Below are 18524 nucleotides of genomic sequence, written 5' to 3'. Positions count from 1 at the left end.
GGCATGGCCAATTGGGTGTATGTTTATTCAGATAAATGGCCACAAATAACCGTGAATGGAATGAGCCGAGGCTGGAGCTGATTTCAGAGTTGCTTGTGAGTTAGAAGTAGATTCCACACCCCCTTCAATCTCTCAATATTTCCCCCCACAAAGGAGGAGAGGAATTCATGCATTATTTTTTGAGTGACAACAGCATGCCTGTCACTGAGCAAGACCGAGTGGAAAGGATGGTCCTTGCTTGAGGACCTTACAGCCTCGAAAACAGAGATCTCCCATAAAGCACTGGAATGTCAGGAGATGAAACAACACAAACTGTCGCAGAGGGGTTTTGTTTTGTTTTTTATTCACTGTGGTATTTAACGGATTCAACTTGTGTAGTCAGTGGACTAGCACTGACAGGCTACACAGAAGAGGTGTGTCTTGAGAATGGACCGGCAAGAGGAGAAGGTAGCTGCAGCTGTACTTAGATAGGGAAGGCATTCCAGAAACATCGTGGAAGACGGCACAGAGATCACCATGAGAGGGGGATAGTGAGGATATGCTTAGCCTCATTCAGACTTTGTTTATCTCACTGTGGAGCCCCACCCCATTCATCTACTAACTGAAGTCAAATGTCCTCCAGAAAATGGGCAGTGTGCACTTTTTATGTAAATAAAACAACTGCTGGCAAGTTTTCTGCATGGAGCATATTGGGAGTCCCTCCGTCTTGTCTTACTCTTCTAGGACCTGCTTTTCCCTATCACAATCCTCAGTCCCTTCCTCCTCAAAGGGGAATGGCACTATGTTAACATCTGTGTAGTTCTCTTCTTTCCTGTTAGAAGAATAGCCAAGACATGTATCCTCCACAGGTGAAAACTCCTCTCTAGATGCACTGATCTAATCTCTGGACATCAGCCTGTGCCGTGTCTTATGCAACCAACAGGAAAACCCCAAGTCCCTGACTGTTTGCTTTCCTCAGTCAAAGTGTGCAAAATACACTCTAATTTCTGAACACCAGATTGCTGTGGTCAGCTACCAGTAGAAAAGCCAACTTGTGAGGATGAGGCTGTGCTAACGGTGCCCATTTGAGGACTATCCTCTGGTATGGGGCCTAATTGTAGCTCATTAGTAGATTCCTTTGGCCATCCATTGCTGTCTCACTAGATCACTGTGTATGCCAATGACCTATAAAGCCAGCTACCCATAATATAATGCTTAATTAACACAAAGAGGGACAGAATTGTGAAAGGTTCCCCAGCTCCGAGTCAGAGCCATGACATGGAAGTTATTACCGGGATATGACCATATCCTTCTCAACTCGGATTCCATCCATGGTGCAACTATGGATGTGCTTGTGACAGTGACTGAAGGGAATGGTGATAAGTGACATAAAACTGGAGATCTATACATTCAGTACTTCATAACTATATGTATGTATATAACTATAAATATAAATGTACTTCATAACTATGTGAAATACTGACATTCATTGGACAAGAATGGTGCTTAACAGTACAATAGAAACGTAGAGCTGGAAGGGATCTCGAGAGATCCTCTAGTCCAGCCCCCCTATACTGAGGCAGGGCAAAGTATACCTACACCATCTCTGACAGGTGTTTGTCTAACCTGTTCTTAAACACTGCCAGTGATTGGGATTCCACAACCTCCCTTCAAATCTATGCTACTAAACTACCCTTATAGTTAGGAAGTTTTTCCTAATATCAAACCTACATTTCTCTTACTGCTGATTAAGCCGTCCTACCTTCACTGGACATGGAGCACCATCCTCTCTATAACAGCCCTTAATACATTTGAAGACTAATGGGTCCCACCTCCGTTTTCTTTCCTCAAGACTAAATGTACCCAGTTTTTTAACCTTTCATCACAGGTCAGGTTTTCTAACCCATTTACCATTTTTGTTGCTATCCTCTGGACTCCCTCCAGTTCCCCAAATCATACCTAAAGTGTGGCACACAGAACTGGACACAATAATTTAGCTGAGGCCTCACCAGTGCTGAGTAGTAGAGTAGAACAATGACCTCCCATGTCTTACAGATGACACTCCTATTAATACACCTGAATCCCCCTTTTGGCTCTGGCCTAGTACTTGTATGATGTGCAAACAGAAGAGAGGAACCTGCACAGTCTTTGAATGGTTCCAAAGTTTCTGTCACCAGTGCTGGTTTTGTGGTGCTGCTGGTAGGTGCCCAATTCCTTCTCCTGCTGTGCTAAAGAATAAATCTATTTGGCAGTGGTTCCAGTAAGACAAGGGCTTAACCACACTAACGCAGTGGCTACCACACTTGAACTCACACATAATTCAAGGCTCACCCAAACAAACAATTTAAAACAGTAGCTATAAACTTTATATGAAGATTTGATTACGGAAAAAATATACACCCAATAAGAATAAATGATTAAAATAATTGGAGATATTAATACTACCTTTTTCTTTTTTTTTTTTACCAAAATCTATGCTGGCACACGCACACGAGGTCCTGTATCCACATGCTCCCTGGTATCCTTAAACAAAAGTGTCTCCCCCCGCTCAGTTCCATCTCTCCCCCACATTTTAGGTACTTGGGTGGTGCACATGGAGATACAATGCAGGCTTGTAAGGAGACGCTTCTAGAAACACACTTTATTATACTGGGAACTGAAAACACAGGTCTTGATGATCCAGGTGGCTGAAAGCGCTTGCACAGATGCAATGTGCCTTAATAATCCAAAATGAACCACTGACTTTCTAAGTATAATACAGGATACTCACTCAGGTTCCTTTTCTGGCTGAGGTGACCAGGAGACTGGCACAGGGAAGCAGGTCCTCCCTGGGTATTGTTGGATAGAGATTAACCATCTGTTCCCTTCTGTAACTGTGCTGACAGTCTTCAAAGACTGGAACCCGCGGGTTCAGATGCAAACAGGTCAGAATCTCCACTCTTTTAAGCACTGATAAGAACTCAACTGGAGTATTGTGTCCAGTTTTGGGCATCACATTCGGGACAGATGTTGACAAATTGGAGAAAGTCCAGAGGACAGCAACAAATATTATTAAAGGGCTAGAAAACATGACCTATGAGAAAAGATTGAAAAAAATAGGTTTGTTTAGTTTAGAGAAGAGAAGACTGAGGATGGACATAACAATCTTCAAGTACGTTAAAGGTTGTTATAAAGAGGAGGGTGATAAATTGATTTCCTTAACCACTGAGGACAGGACAAGAAGTAATGTGTTTAAATTGCAGTAAGGGAGATTTAAGTTAGATATTACAAAAAGCTTCTTAAGTATAAGGGTAGTTAAGCACTGAAACAAATTACCAAGGGTGGTCGTGGAATCTCCGTCATTGGAGGTTTTTAAGAACAGATTAGACAAACACCTGTCAGGGATGGTCTAGATAATACTTAGTCCTGCCTCAGTGCAGGGGACAGGACTACATGATCTATCGAATTTCCTGTAATCCAGTCCCAGCTTCGGACAGTTGGAGCTTTAGGGACACCCCTAGAATGGGGTTGTATCCCTGACCATCTTGGCTAATAGCTGCATGAATTTATCTAATTTATTTTTTGAACCCAGTTATACTTTTGGCTTTCACAACATCCCCTGGCAATGAGTTCCACAGGTTGACTGTACATTGTGTGAATACTTTCTTTTGTTTGTTTTAAACCTATAGTCTATTAATTTCATCGGGTATCTCCTGGTTCTCATGTTATATGAAGGGGTAAATAACACTTCCTTATTTATTTTCTCTACACAATTCATGATTTTATAGACCTCTAGCAAACCCCCCTCAGTCGTCTCTTTTCCAAGCTTTCCAAGTCCCTGTCTTTTTAATCTCTCCTCATACGGAAGCTGTTCCATACCTCATATCATTTTTGTTACTCTTCTCTATACCTTTTCCAATTCTAATATATCTTTTTTGAGATGGGTGAACAGAACTGCATGCAGTATTCAGAAAGTGGCATACCACGGATTTATATCGTGGCATTATGATATTTTATGTCTTCTTATCTATCCCTTTCCTAATGATTCGTAACATTCTGTAGCTTTTTTGACTGCCGCCGCACATTGAGAAGATGTTTTCGGAGAACTATCCACAATGACTCCGAGATGTCTTGCTTGAGCGATAACAGCTAATTTAAACCCCGTCATTTTGTATGTACAGTTGGGGTTATGTTTTACAATGTGCATTACTATCCATCTATCAGCATTGAGTTTACTCTGCAATTTTGTTGCCCAGTCACCCAATTTTGTGAGATCCTTTTGTAACTCTTCACAGTCAGCTTTGGACTTAACTATCTTGAGTAGTTTTGTATCATCTGCAGATTTTGCCACCTCACTGTTTACCCCTTTCCCAGATCATTTATGAATATGTTGAACAGCACTGGCCCCAGTTCAGATCTTTGGGGACTCCGCTCTTTACCACTATCCACTGTGAAAACTGATCCTTTATTTCTACCCTTTGTTTCCTGTCTTTTTTTCCAGCTACTGATCCCTGAGGGGATCATCTCTCTTATTCCATGGCTGCTTACTTTGATTAAGAGCCTTTGGTGAGAGACCTCATCAAAGGCTTTCTGAAAGTCCAAGTACACTATATCCACTGGATCAGCCTTGTCCACATGTTTGTTGACCCCTTCAAAGAATTCTGATTGTTTGGTGAGGCATTATTTCACTTTACAAGAGCCGTTTTGACTCTTCTCCAGCATATCATGTTTATCTGTGTGTCTGATAATTCTGTTTTTTACTCTAGTTTCAACCAATTTGACTGGTACTGAAGTTAGGCTTATCAGTCTGTAATTGCCAGAATCTTCTCTAGAACCTTTTTTTAAAAATTGGTGTCACATTAGTTATCCTCCAGTCATGTGTACAGAAGCTGATTTAAATGATAGGTTACATACTTTAGTTAGTAGTTCTGCAATTTCACATTTACGTTCCTTCAGTACTCTTGAGGCCAAGGCAGCATCTGCTTCAGTATGGGCTGTATAAGTCCACCTTAACCTCTGGGTAATTATTCACGTGGCTAGCTCCAGTACCTGAGCTAGCCAGATAATAAAGCTAGTCCTGTGACTGGAATATGGTGTAGACATGGCCTGTAATATTCTATGAAGGTTTTAAAGGCTCAAGCCAACCATGAACCGACAGGGGTTGGGAACAAAATTCCACTTCAGCTAAATCATTCCAGAATGATCCATTACAGGGTTTCTTTACACCTTCCTCTGAAATGCCTGGGCATGATCATTGTTTGAAACAGGATACTTGCTTCAATGGACCAGGACTCTGATCCAGTAGGACAATTTCTGTGCTGGTAAAGGGCAACCTCGACTATTATTAACCAAGTTTCTGGTGGTGTACTCAGGTAAATCCCTTTTATGACCATTCTCAGCTATATGAAAATAGACTCAGATTACACTTATCTAAATGATCCTCCTAGATAAGTATTCTTCTGGGAAGATGGAAATCAAGTCTGTTAGATCAGATTGCCAGACCTGGCTTACTGCTCGATCTTACAAATTATTGTTCAGCAGCAAAGGAACAGTCTTAAACTACAAAAAAAAGGGAGGACTTGTGGCACCTTAGAGACTAACAAATTTATTTGTGCATAAGCTTTCGTGAGCTACAGCTCACTGCGTCGGATGCATGCAGTGGAAAATACAGTGGGGAGATTTATACACACAGAGAACATGAGACAATGGGTATTACCATACACACTGTCATGAGAGTGATCACTTAAGGTGAGCTATTACCAGCAGGAGAGAAAAAAAACTTCTGTAGTGATAACCAAGGTGGGCCATTTCAAGCAGTTGACAAGAATGTCTGAGGAACAGTGAGGGGGGATAAACATGGGGAAATAGTTTTACTTTTTGTGATGACACATCCACTCCCAGTCTTTATTCAAGCCTAAGTTAATTGTATCCAGTTTGCAAATTAATTCCAAATCAGCAGTCTCTCGTTGGAGTTTTTGAAGTTTTTTTGTTGAAGAATTGCCACTTTTAGGTCTGTAATCGAGTGACCAAAGAGATTGAAGTGTTCTCCAACTGGTTTTTGAATGTTATAATTCTTGACGTCTGATTTGTGTCCATTTATTCTTTTACGTAGAGACTGTCCAGTTTGGTCAATGTACACTGGCAGAGGGGCATTGCTGGCACATGATGGCATATATCACATTGGTAGATGTGCAGGTGAACGAGCTTCTGATAGTGTGGCTGATGTAATTAGGCCCTATGATGGTGTCCCCTGAATAGATATGTGGACACAGTTGGCAACGGGTTTTGTTGCAAGGATAGGTTCCTGGGTTAGTGTTTTTGTTGTGTGGTGTGTGGTTGCTGGTGAGTATTTGCTTCAGTTTGGGGGGCTGTCTGTAGGCAAGGAGTGGCCTGTCTCCCAAGATCTGTGAGAGTGATGGGTCGTCCTTCAGGATAGGTTGTAGATCCTTGATGATGCACTAGAGAGGTTTTAGTTGGGGACTGAAGGTGATGGCTAGTGGCATTCTGTTATTTTCTTTGTTGGGCCTGTCCTTTAGTAGGTAACTTCTGGGTACTCTTCTGGCTCTGTCAATCTGTTTCTTTCACTTCAGCAGGTGGGTATTATAGTTATAAGAATGCTTGATAGAGATCTTGTAGGTGTTTGTCTCTGTCTGAGGGGTTGGAGCAAATGCGGTTGTATCGTAGAGCTTGGCTGTAGACAATGGATCGTGTGGTGTGGTCTGGATGCAAGCTGGAGGCATGTAGGTAGGCATAGCAGTCAGTAGGTTTCCGGTGTCAAGGTTCCTTCCCCACTCAGAACTCTATGGTCCAGATGTGGGGACCTGCATGAAAGACCCCCTAAGCTTATTTTTACCAGCTTAGGTTAAAAACTTCCTCAAGGTACAAACTTTGCCTTGTCCTTGAACCCTATGCTGCCACCACCAAGCATGTTAAATAAAGAACAGGAAAAGAGTCCACTTGGAGACATCTTCCCGCAAAATGTCCCCCCAAGCTCTACACCCCCTTTCCTGGGGAAGGCTTGATAAAAACCCTCACCAATTTGCATAGGTGAATACAAACCCACACCCTTGGATCTTAAGAACAATGAAAAAACAATCAGGTTCTTAAAAGAAGAATTTTAATTAAAGAAAAAGTAAAAGAATCACCTCTGTAAAATCAGGATGGTAAATACCTTACAGGGTAATCCGATTCAAAACATAGAGAATCCCTCTAGGCAAAACCTTAAGTTACAAAAAGACACAAAACCAGGAATATACATTCAATTCAGCACAGCTATTTTATCAGCCATTAAACAAAAGAAAATCTAATGCATTTCTAGCTAGATTGCTTACTAACTTTTTACAGGAGTTCTGAAATATTTTAAAACCTGTTTATAGGCCAACATACAGCAAGGCTGATCAGCAAGAGCAAATGAAAAGAGAATGTAACAATGTTACGTTGTTCTAACAAAGTTAACAATAAAACTGCACATTGATTTTTTAAATGTCCCTTAGCCTGAAAAGGTAATATCTAGGATGAAAAGGCACAAATGCTCCAGATTGCCATATCATTCTGCCATTCTGTCAGTACAGTTTGTTCTGGAGCTTCCATGATATATAGACATTGTTCAGCTCCCTTTGTGTAATTATGAGTATGTGCATGTGTGTTTGAATTTGGATTGCATGTGTTACAATTCTTATAATTAATACGTGGTATTACCATGACACCAATTCAACCATAAATTCCTTTATTAAATCCAAAGGCCAAATGATGTTTGTACAGTTGCTCTAAATATGTCTAAAAAAGCCTAAAATATAAGCAGTTACTACATCCGTACACGAACCAACTTTCAAAAGTATTTGATCAAAATACTTACCAATGTACTAGACTGGGGTGCTCCCATTTGGACAGGCAGGTTCTAGTAATGAACTCTCTAAGAGCTCACCTTCTTATACCCATTAATAAATAAGTGATATCATTGCCAGTTGCTGACTTCAGCTAAGAAACAGTCTAGGGTAGTCTGAGATTGACCCTTTACTTTGGCCTGAAGTAAACAAGGGAGCCCTTTTCCAATATAACATAGATATGTTAGGTCACTATACGTGTGTCACACCTTTGTCAGTTAGAACAAGTATGTAATGGTTCTTCAAAATTTTAGAGGCCTCTCTTCCCAGAAACCTTCTGTTTATCTTATTATCCACATTTCAAGCTTAGCATCCTCCCAAAACTTGTCTTGCTAGATGCCACATACCTCCTGAACCTATTTTTCAAGGCCTCAGTACATTTTCCTAACCACCTACATTTTATTTAAACTTCAAAGCACATGTTTAACCAACCTAATTTAACCTTTTATATGCCTACAGCATGGTAGGCTAAAATTTATGTACTCAGAACCATTATTTCCCCCATTTCCACCCCTCGAAGTGAACTCTTTGATGCAGGTATACTGGGTCTGAACCAGTTCTCCATGTGGGTTTTGGTTTTGAAAATATAAACCAGACTGAGTTTTTGCAATACCATATCCACCCGGGGTTTTGCCCATCTCTGTTTCAGATGAAAGAGATTTCAGATAAAATGAGATCTGGATCCAAAGCACCATGTCTTTTTTGGATTTACAAAACCAAAACTCAGCTAATGAAGCCTTGCTAAACCAAACTCTCATCACCTCTGGTTTATGCCCATCTTTAATTCCAGATTCCTAATGAACTCCTGTTTTGTTTTGTTTTGTTTTTTTTGGGGGGGGGTTGGAAGAATTCTTTCAGGACATACATGTTACAACATTTTTGCATGTTGTCTGCGTGTGATTTTTTATGTGAATGTGTTCAGGCATTTTTGATGAGGTAGGCAATACTATGATGAGTCTGATGTAAATATGTAGACAAGATCTCTTTAGCTATTGGTCTATTCAATTTTTTTTTTCCTGTAGACCATACATAATCACTTGACCATTGTGTATCTGATGTTCCCTTCTTATCAGTAGGAGGTTTCTGTTGTAAAGCCAGGAGGGTAGACTAAGCAACTCCCACCATTATTAATCGCACTAAATTCGTACAAGCTGTTGTCTAACAAAGCTGGGAACCCTAACTTTCACCCATACCATCATCTTTATAATACAGGTAGGGTCTGATTTTCACAAGTGTTGAGCACCAAAAACTTCCACTGAAGTCCATAGGAGTTGTGGGTACTCAGCACCTCTGAAAAATGAGCTAATGGATTCCATTTAGCCAGGAATTTGTAGCCCAGGAGCCAGATTCCTAGCTGGTGTAAATGGGCATAGGTCCATGGACTACACTTTTGTAAACGTAGAAATAATGGTCTCTCACTGTTCCACCAAATCAGTTCTTCATGCTTTCTTGTTTTTAACCTATGTCCTAGTCCCAGTTCTTCTCAATTGTCCATTGTATTTTATACTTATCCCACTGGAGTGGAGCAAGGCATAATAAATTAATGTTTGTAAAACACTCTGGGGCTATCAGCTAGGAGATGCTGTATAAATGCAAATTATTGTCTATAATAATAAATTTTATAGGAGTGCCAAGAGACTCCCAATCAGAATCAGGTCTCAATGTATTAAAAGGTCCACAAACACCTGTTAAGACACAGTCCCTGCCCTGAAATGAAGTCAGATGACAAATGCCAAGGAAAGGGTTGGGAAGAGGCCATAATCAAATAAAGGGGAAGAATGGTGTGATGGTTAGGCCACTAACCTGGGACTCAGGAGTTCTAAGTTTAATACCCTGCTCTGTGTCACAGACTTCCTGTGTGATAGAGGGCAAGACACTTAGTCTCTGTGCTTTTGATCTCCATCTGTAAAATGGGGATAATAGCACTTCCCTACCTTACAGGAGAGTTGCAATGATAAGTATGTTGAAGTTTGCAAGGTGCTCAGATATGATGGCAGTTGGGGTCATATAAATAGATAGATATATAGGATGATTTGTATATACAATTTGAAATATTTTCTTAATAATTGTTGCTAGCAGAGCTGGAAGCATTATCCATTATTAAGGTTGCCTGACATTTCCCAATGCAGAAGTCTGTTTTCAGGGGCTTATAACTTTGCCAGACTTTAAGCATTTGGGCTGAAATTTTCCTTGCTGGGTGTCTGCCGCAGGCTGAAGTTTTGGGGAAATTTCAGCCAAAGCAGTTCAGCCATTTTTGAGAAAGAACAAGGCTGGGGGGAAATTGGTGGTTTGGCCCATGTTAAAAAATTCTGGTGACCTTTTCATTAAAAAGCTCTAGTGCCCCCATGCTGTGGAGCAGGGACTTGAAATTTGGCAGTGTGGTGTCCTTTGTGTCAAGGAGGTGCCTGTTGCCAGTCCTGAGAAAATCTGCCCAAATTTGGCCAAGTAATAAGCCTTTGAAAAATTGCAGTTTTCACATGCTCAGAAGAAACTTCTTAGGGCTTGTCTCAACAAGCATGTACTGCAGGGCAAGCTAGGTTGTAAATCTACACTGCATGAGCTTGACGTGCACTAACTGCCCATGTGGGCCCTGCTGTTGTTTGTTAGAGAGCTTATTCCTTCACTCTCCCACTTCCCTGGTCCTTCTCGCATGAACAGAGAGCAACAATACCCAAAGTCCGAAGGTGCAAACAGTTCAATGTTTATTGGGGTGAACTTCCAGCAAGCTTAAATCCAAGTTCCTTTTTCCTTATTTTCGAATCCCAACTTACTTCCTGTTTGCCCCAATTTATATAGTAATATTCTTAGCTATACCTTAACCAGTCATTCTACTGAAATTTAACTAACCAATCTTAACATATTGTAACATGATTAGCTAACCAATTTTATCCCGCCACCTTAATTAGTTTACACCCAGCAAAATTAATTATACAGCAGACAGAAACAATCACAGAACCAGACAGAGACCGTGCAAATAAACAATAGCAAAGTGGGAACTATAATGACAAAACAATACAGAAGTGAGGATTTCAGAACTACATCTATAAAGACATAAGGGTTTCCCAGCTGTGTCTATTGATAAGTGAGTTCTTATCAGACAGAAAACTATCAACCTAAATTTCCTTTTACATCTTCTAGGCTCTTCCCTTTCTCTGGAGGTGATAGATCGGATCACCTTCCTAACAGCCCCATATGACTAGTTTGTAATGTCAGGATGTGACCGTTCGCTTCCCAGCTTATGACTGCCTCTGCTGCTTAGCCAAAGGCATTGGCCTAAGAACAGGGCCTCAAACTGTCACAGTGAGAGAAGGCCCTTACACAGATTCTTTCTTGTATACCTCTATTACTAGCTACATGATAAACATATACCTACATTCTTAGAGTATAGGCCTTTACAGACAGGCCTGAATATCTATATCCTAACACTGTGTACTAAAAGTCCCCTAGCATGCTTTAATCTATTCCCATTTCAAAGTGGCTTGACACTTGGACCTCTGAGATCTGGGGCTTCACTGGAGGGCCAAGTCACCTTAGTGATCATCACCAAACTCTCTGGGCTGTTGAGAAGTCACCGATTCACAGAGGGGGAATGGCCTCTGTAGAACACATTTCCCTCCAGAGCCTGGAATGGAACCCAAGATTCCTGAGTCTCATTGTTCCTCTGCTGTCTGCAAATATCTTTGAAATCCACTGGCAAAGTTTCTCCTCTACTGTTCCACATAGCAGATGACAGCCTACTACTGCTATTAGTTACTCTGTTAACCGGAGTGGCAGAGGTCTGTGCAGTGGATTCAAAGGTTCTAACACTACTGATGACCCACGATGGTGTTAATATGAGGCCACATGGTGGAATTTCTGTTTTTTCAGTTTGCTTTTTTAAAGACCTATGAAATCACACACAAAAATTATGTTAAAAGAATATTATTGAGGTTGCAAAGTCAAGCTTTCAAAAGTTAGGACGTTTGTTTGTGCAACCTTCTTTTGGACCCCTTGCATGTGTTTATTGTGATCAGGGATTGAAATGCTCAGGAGATACCGGAACACAAATACTGGAAGGGCTGCAAGACACCCCCCAAAAAGTGCCTTAAAGGTGTTCTTGAGCATTCCAGCAGAACACGAGCAGTGATCATGATACAGTCTTTAATTACATGATCACATGCTATTTTTTCCCACAGGACTCCTACCTTGTTCAGTGCATAGTGTGGACTGTGCTCACTGAACTGATAGTTACTCAATATTTCTTTTGTATCCTCATCATTCCATGTGTGGGCCCATGTATTATTTAAAGACTGCCTGCTGTAATTAAAGACCGTAGCATACTTAATACGGACAAGGGAGCTGAATTAAGGCTGCCCAGGTAACCTAACTTCTGGCATTTCCTAACTTTTGAGTGCTTGAATTTGCAACTTTAATAATGTTCTTTTAAAATAGGGGTTTTGTTGGGGTTTTGTTTATTGTTGTGGTCAGTGTGTGTGTGTGTGTGTGTAGTAAATACATAAAGCAACGACCAAGTATCTCCATGTGCCCCTCCAGCCATTTTTAACCGTCTGATTTCTTATTGGTATTGTGGTAGAGAGGTGGGTCTTAAAGAGGGATCTGGAAAAGGGGTAATAGTGGCCTTATGGATGGTATTCCAAGTGTAAGGTGCAGAAGCTAGAAATGGAAGAGACTTACATTTTTAGGTTGCCTTGCCCATACTCTTGTCAATCTAGGTTTGTCCTTTATGGTATATTCTCCAGTGTTTCCCTTGGTATAAATAACTCAAGGAAATTAGTTTACTGGGCCTTGGCGGGTACAGCATAACTTCAGACCTGTCTGTAGGATTAATAAGTTTCCACATTGTTTTTCCCCTTGCTGAAACTAACCCATTCACGTTGCACTTGGCCCTGGCAAAACAGAACTTAGCGCTTTTACAGTGACGCCTGTCTTAGACATCCTCTCAAGGAATGGACAAAAATTGGTAGTTTAACAGAGGCAGCCTTCTAATGAAGAAGAAGCAGAATTGTTCTCGGGATACTTTGGACAGTATCTTGAGACATGAGTGTGCCTCATAAATGTGGTCTTTTGTGCAGGTTTTGCAGTATGGCATTTTTATCTTGAACACCCTTTGAAAACATGAATTAATACTGAATTCCAACCCCCCACCGAATTTGGTAAACAAGTGGCATTATCCCGAGTTTACACATACAGAAGCCAAGACAAATGGGATAAATTTTCAGCCACGACAATAGCAGAGACAGGATTAAAACTCAGGACTCCCTGACAGTCATTTCTTTGCTCCAACCACTACACCAGGCCTTTCTCACCCACCTTTTTCTGGGTCTATATGCTTTAAAAAACATAATGTAATACTGTCAGAGTGCATCATCTAAAGCTCATTGAATTAAATGGAAAGATTCCAATGGACTTCCAAAGGCTTTGGATGGGGCCCATAGCAAGCACCATTATAACCAGTTTTAATTTACAATTCTGTAGCTTTGCATCAAAGAGTGTGTTATTACAGAAAACCGTATTTTGAGAGTGCAACATGCTTCTATTTTCAGAATATGCAGGAACTCAAAATAAAGACACGTTTGAAGAACTGAAAGTTCACAGTTGGTCTTTTATAGCAGTCAGAAGCACAGTAACAACAGCTGAAGAGATGAGTTTTAATTTTTGCAGAAGCGATAAACACATGGTGCGGGAGAGGCTTTGTTTGATTTTCGCTCATCTGAAATGGCTTCCTCAGTCATTTCTACTTTTTTCAGCTGAATCGATATTTTCTCATTTGGAAAAGAAATCAAACCCCAAACTTAAACTACCCCCCACCCCCAAACACACACACACATATTACTTAAGAGTTTTACTGCACGCTGTTCCCAGAGTTGATCTTTGCAAGCCATGTTCTTTTAATGTTTCATTCCTTAATCCTCTCAGGAAATATATTTGTCACAAATATCACACATCATTCTCAACAACTCAGAAAAAGAACCAGGCTTTTATTACACAGGGTGTATTGCAGGGCGTAATAACTAGAGTTGATTGGAAAATTGTTAAAAAAAAAAAAAAGAAAGAAATGAGAACTTTTTCTTTTTTTCTAAATTTTTCAGAGACTTCCCAGTTTTTTATTATGAAAAACTGAAACCCTGGTTTTTGAAAACAGAGAAAATATTCAGGTTTTTCTGAAAACCCAAAATGTTCATTTTTTTTTTTTGTAAAACAAACAAAAAAGAAACACCTGGAAATGTTGAATGAAATGCAAATTGTTAAGATGGCCATTTTTCATCTGAACAAAATAGGCTGATGAATTTTTCAGAAAGTTTATTTTTGGTAAAAAGTTGTGGTTAAAAATATCACAGAGAATTCTGCAAACAACAAAAGGCCCTGGCCCAGCTCTGACATTAGGTAGAGTGGCCCTTAGTCTTATGTCAACTAGTTATGGTTGCTAAAAGGGACTGTATAACAGCTGGGAATTGATGTCGTTCCACACTGTCCCTGGATGTGGACTATTTTTGCATCAGAATATTCAATGTCACTGAAATGGAAGAGTTTCACGGGGACATGTCAATTTTGGTGAAATTTTTCAACAGGAAAAAGTCAAAATGTTGCCTTTCAATAGCATTCATAGAATCATAGAATCTCAGGGTTGGAAGGGACCTGAGGAGGTCATCTAGTCCAACCCCCTGCTCAAAGCAGGACCAATCCCCAATGTTTGCCCCAGATCCCTAAATGACCCCCTCAAGGATTGAACTCACAACCCTGGGTTGAGCCAATGCTCAAACCACTGACCTATCCCTCCCCCCAAATCATTGTTTTGATTAATTTTAGTCTGACTTTTATATCACATTGAAACTAATTTAAATTTTATATAGTTTATACATAAGATTATGTATATTTGTAATGGGGACTCTGCTCCATACAGAGTTGAAAGGGGATAAGGAGGCCAGACGGGCCAATTAACTGCACAGGTGCACCTGGAGGAGGAGCCAGGGAGTATGCCACTAATTAGAAGTAGGCTCAGCTGGGCAGGAATAGGCGGAGCCAGTATAAAGCCCAGGAGCAGTGCGAAGCAAGGTAGGAAGGCAGGCTGTAGTTACTTCCTGAGTGGAGGAAATAGGGAGGCTGGCAAGTCCAGAGAGGGAGGAAACTAGATAAGTAGGAAGAAGCTCAGGGAAACAGCAGCAAAGGGGTCAAAGTGAGCAGAGATCTTTGCTGCTTGTTATAGGGTCCCTGGGCTGGAACCCAGTGTAGAGGGTAGGTCAGGGTTCCCCTGCCAGCCACTTGGAAGTGGCAAGGGTGTTGGAGATGCCAGCCAGCCAGTGGGTCTGGAAGGACTTTAGATTCTCTGGAAGGAGAGGACCTTAGTGACCTGGCTGGAGGGCCAAGCCATGAAGGAGAGACTGCAGATCTGAGAGTAAGCTGGGCCGCAGAGAGAGACAGGATGGGGGAAGACATCACCAGAGGGAGAGCACAAGCCTGGAAGAGCTGATTCCCAGGATGGCCAGCAGGAGGCATTGCTAGCGGTGAGTGAGCCCTGTGACAATATTATATAGATAATAGTTCACTATAAGTTAGAACACAAAATGAAATTAATTGAATCAACACTGTTGAAATGAAACTTTTTGACACCAGAAACAAAATATTTGAATGGTCCTGAATCAATTTTTTTTTCCAGAATTTTCATTTTCAGGGAAATTTTTTGAATTTTTAGCTTTTTGTTCTGATTCAGAATGACTTCTTTAATGTTGAAATTTCCTGAAGAATGGACATTCTAGTTCCCAACCAGCTATAGTTCCTTCCTTACCCCTCCTTGCCCATGTCATGCCCTATCCCCTCCCCCAACATATACCCTACATCCCCTTAGGTAGTTGGCATAGGAGATAGCTGAGAATTCTTCTCTATGAAAACTATGGATTCTCCCAGAAGACTCATAGAAATGTAGAGCTGGAAGGGACCTTGAGAAGTTATCAGGTCCAGCTTCTGAACTGAGGCAGAACCAAGTAAACCTAGATCATCCCTGACAGGTGTTTGTCCAACCTGTTTGTGAAAACCTCCAATGATGAGGATTCCACAACCTCCCTTGGAAGACTATTCCAGAGCCTAGCTATCCTTATAGTAAGAAAGTTTTTCCTAATATCTAACCTAGATCTCCCTTGCTGCAGATTAAGACCATTACTTCTTGTCCTACCTTCAGCTGATATGGAGAACAATTGACCGCTCTCCTCTTTATAACAGCCATTAACATATTTGAAGAATGTTATCAGGTCACCCCTCAGTCTCCTTTTCTCAAGACTAAACATGCCCACGTTTTTTAACCTTTCATCATAGGTCCAGTTTTCTAAACCTTTTATCGTCTTTGTTGCTCTCCTCCGGACTCTTTCCGATTTGTCCACATCTGTCCTAAAGTGTGGTGCACAGAATTGGACACAGTATTCCAGTGCTGAGCCGAGTGGGATAATTAACTCGCATGTCTTACATGCAGCATTCCTGTTAATACACCCCACAATATTAGACTTTTTTTTTTTGCAACTGCATCACATTGTTGACTTATATTCAATTTGTGATCCACTCTAACCCCCACATCCTTTTCAGCAGCTCATTATTCCCCATTTTGATTTTTCCTTCCTAAGTGAAGTACTTTACGCTCGACTTTATTGAATTTCATCAAGAATTTTCCTCATAATTTTGCAGTGACAGCAAGATTGCAGCACCTTTGTAATGTTTGGGTGGTGCAAAGGGGACAGAAAAAGACTTGAGAATCTGACCCTGAGCTGGGAAAGACAATCCCCAAAGGGCTGAAAATGAGTCTAGTTCTGCTGACTTCAGTGGTGCTGCCCCCAATTTACAGCAATCGGGTATAAAGTCTCCTGTTTTAAGAATGACTTTTCCCTTCAGAAAACATTAAAGAGAAGAACCCTATGTTGTAGTGATAGTACCAGTTGTTACCCATGTGCTAAACCCTAATGGGATTGATAACAAACAAAATGTATTAGATTTATAAAGCTTGGCAATTTTTTCTTTAAATATGCTGGCACCCCAGTTAATATAACACCTTCATGCTTAACAACGGGTAAGAAAATATTCATTGTTCCCATCTACTCTGCCAACGTCCACATCACAGGGGTCCCACCGTTTGCAAAGAGGACTAGTCCACTGTCTCAAAGAACTCATTGTTAAGAAGCTTTTCCTCATTCACCCTAATTTTTCCCTTACTTAATTTCATTCCAATGCACCTAGATCTTATTTACACAAGGAACATGCACTGGTTTAAATTAAGTGGGGTTTTTATACCGATTTTTAGTTAAACAGTACAAAAGGCTTTGTGAGTGCTCATAGTTCTTTTTAGAAGTGTCTTATATTAGTTTAAATTAAACCTACTCCACATCAGTTTAAACTAAGACAAAAGAAGCATCATTTAAAAGAAGTGTCAACACAGACTTTTTGCACCAGTTTAATTATATCAGTTTCAAAATCACACACTAACGCAGTGGCCCCCAAACTGTAGGGTGTGTCCCCCTTGGGGGGGGCACAGAGGAATCTTGTGGGGGCACGGATGGGGGCCTGGGACAGCCCCCATGGGGAAGTAGGGAGGGAGCTCCACCCAGCCCCACTCTGCCCCCAGCTCGGGCCACGGCCCTACTCCTGCCTCCAGCCGCAGGTTGAGCCACAGCTCCACTCCCGGCCTCAGCTGCAGTTCTGCTCCCAGTCCCAGACATGGCCTTGGTCCCTAGCTCATGGTTCCGTTCCTGGCCCCGGCCACCGACAATGGCCCCGGCTCCCCGTCCACTCCACTAAGCCCAAGTCTACTCTACAATATTATGTCAACCTAATTTTTGTTGGCATACAGCCACTGTGGTTATTAAATTGCTTCTGTGTGTGCACACTTGGCTTTTTGTGTCCACGGTGCGTGTCCTCACCCGGTGCGTTTGTATCGATTGTATTGTCAGCGTGGGGCTTTGTGGGATGGCTCCTGAAAGCCAGTAACAGTCGATGTAAGCAATGCAGTGTCTACACTGGCACTGCCTCAACCTAATTACATTGACTGTGACTCTACGCTGCTTGAGGAGGGAGTGTTACTAAATCAGCATAGAACGGCACTTACATTGGTGGGAGCCAAATTAAGTGAAGATACTTCCACAGATAGGTCAATGCAAGGCAGCTTATGTTGACCTAAACATGTAGCATAGACCAGGCCCAAGTTAAATTGGTGCAACTTTCTCATATAGACAGGTCTCTAGTTACATCCTCTATGGCCACCCTAAATAACAACTCTCCCTCCTTGCTGTTATAGTCTTTAAATAGTTATTAACTGTTATGTCCACCCAAAGGCCAGACTGTGATACCCTCATTCTCATTGACTAGTCACTCTGAAGTCAACAACGCTATTTATGGTACTATCCTTGTGAATACGCATATGGCAGTCTGGCCCTTAGACATCACTTAGAGCCAAACTCGACTTTTTTCCGGCCCTTTTTAGTCATTCCAGATAAGCCAGGCCACGCAGCCCCCTGATAATTCTTGCTATACTCTCTACAGTGGTCTAATATCTTTCTGATACAATGGATGCCCAGAACTGAACACACTAGTCCAGGTGCAGACACATCAGAAATAGAGAGAGAGGCTATTACTCTGCTGTTTCATGATACGAGATCTCTGTGTAAGCAACCCAGCGCTGTATTGCCTTTTGCTGCTGCCAAATCTTCT

Source organism: Natator depressus, chromosome 3, assembly GCF_965152275.1.
Source record: "Natator depressus isolate rNatDep1 chromosome 3, rNatDep2.hap1, whole genome shotgun sequence".
Classification (NCBI taxonomy): Eukaryota; Metazoa; Chordata; order Testudines; family Cheloniidae; genus Natator; species Natator depressus.
The sequence above is the reverse complement of the archived record's forward strand: the minus strand, read 5'-3'. Positions refer to the sequence as shown.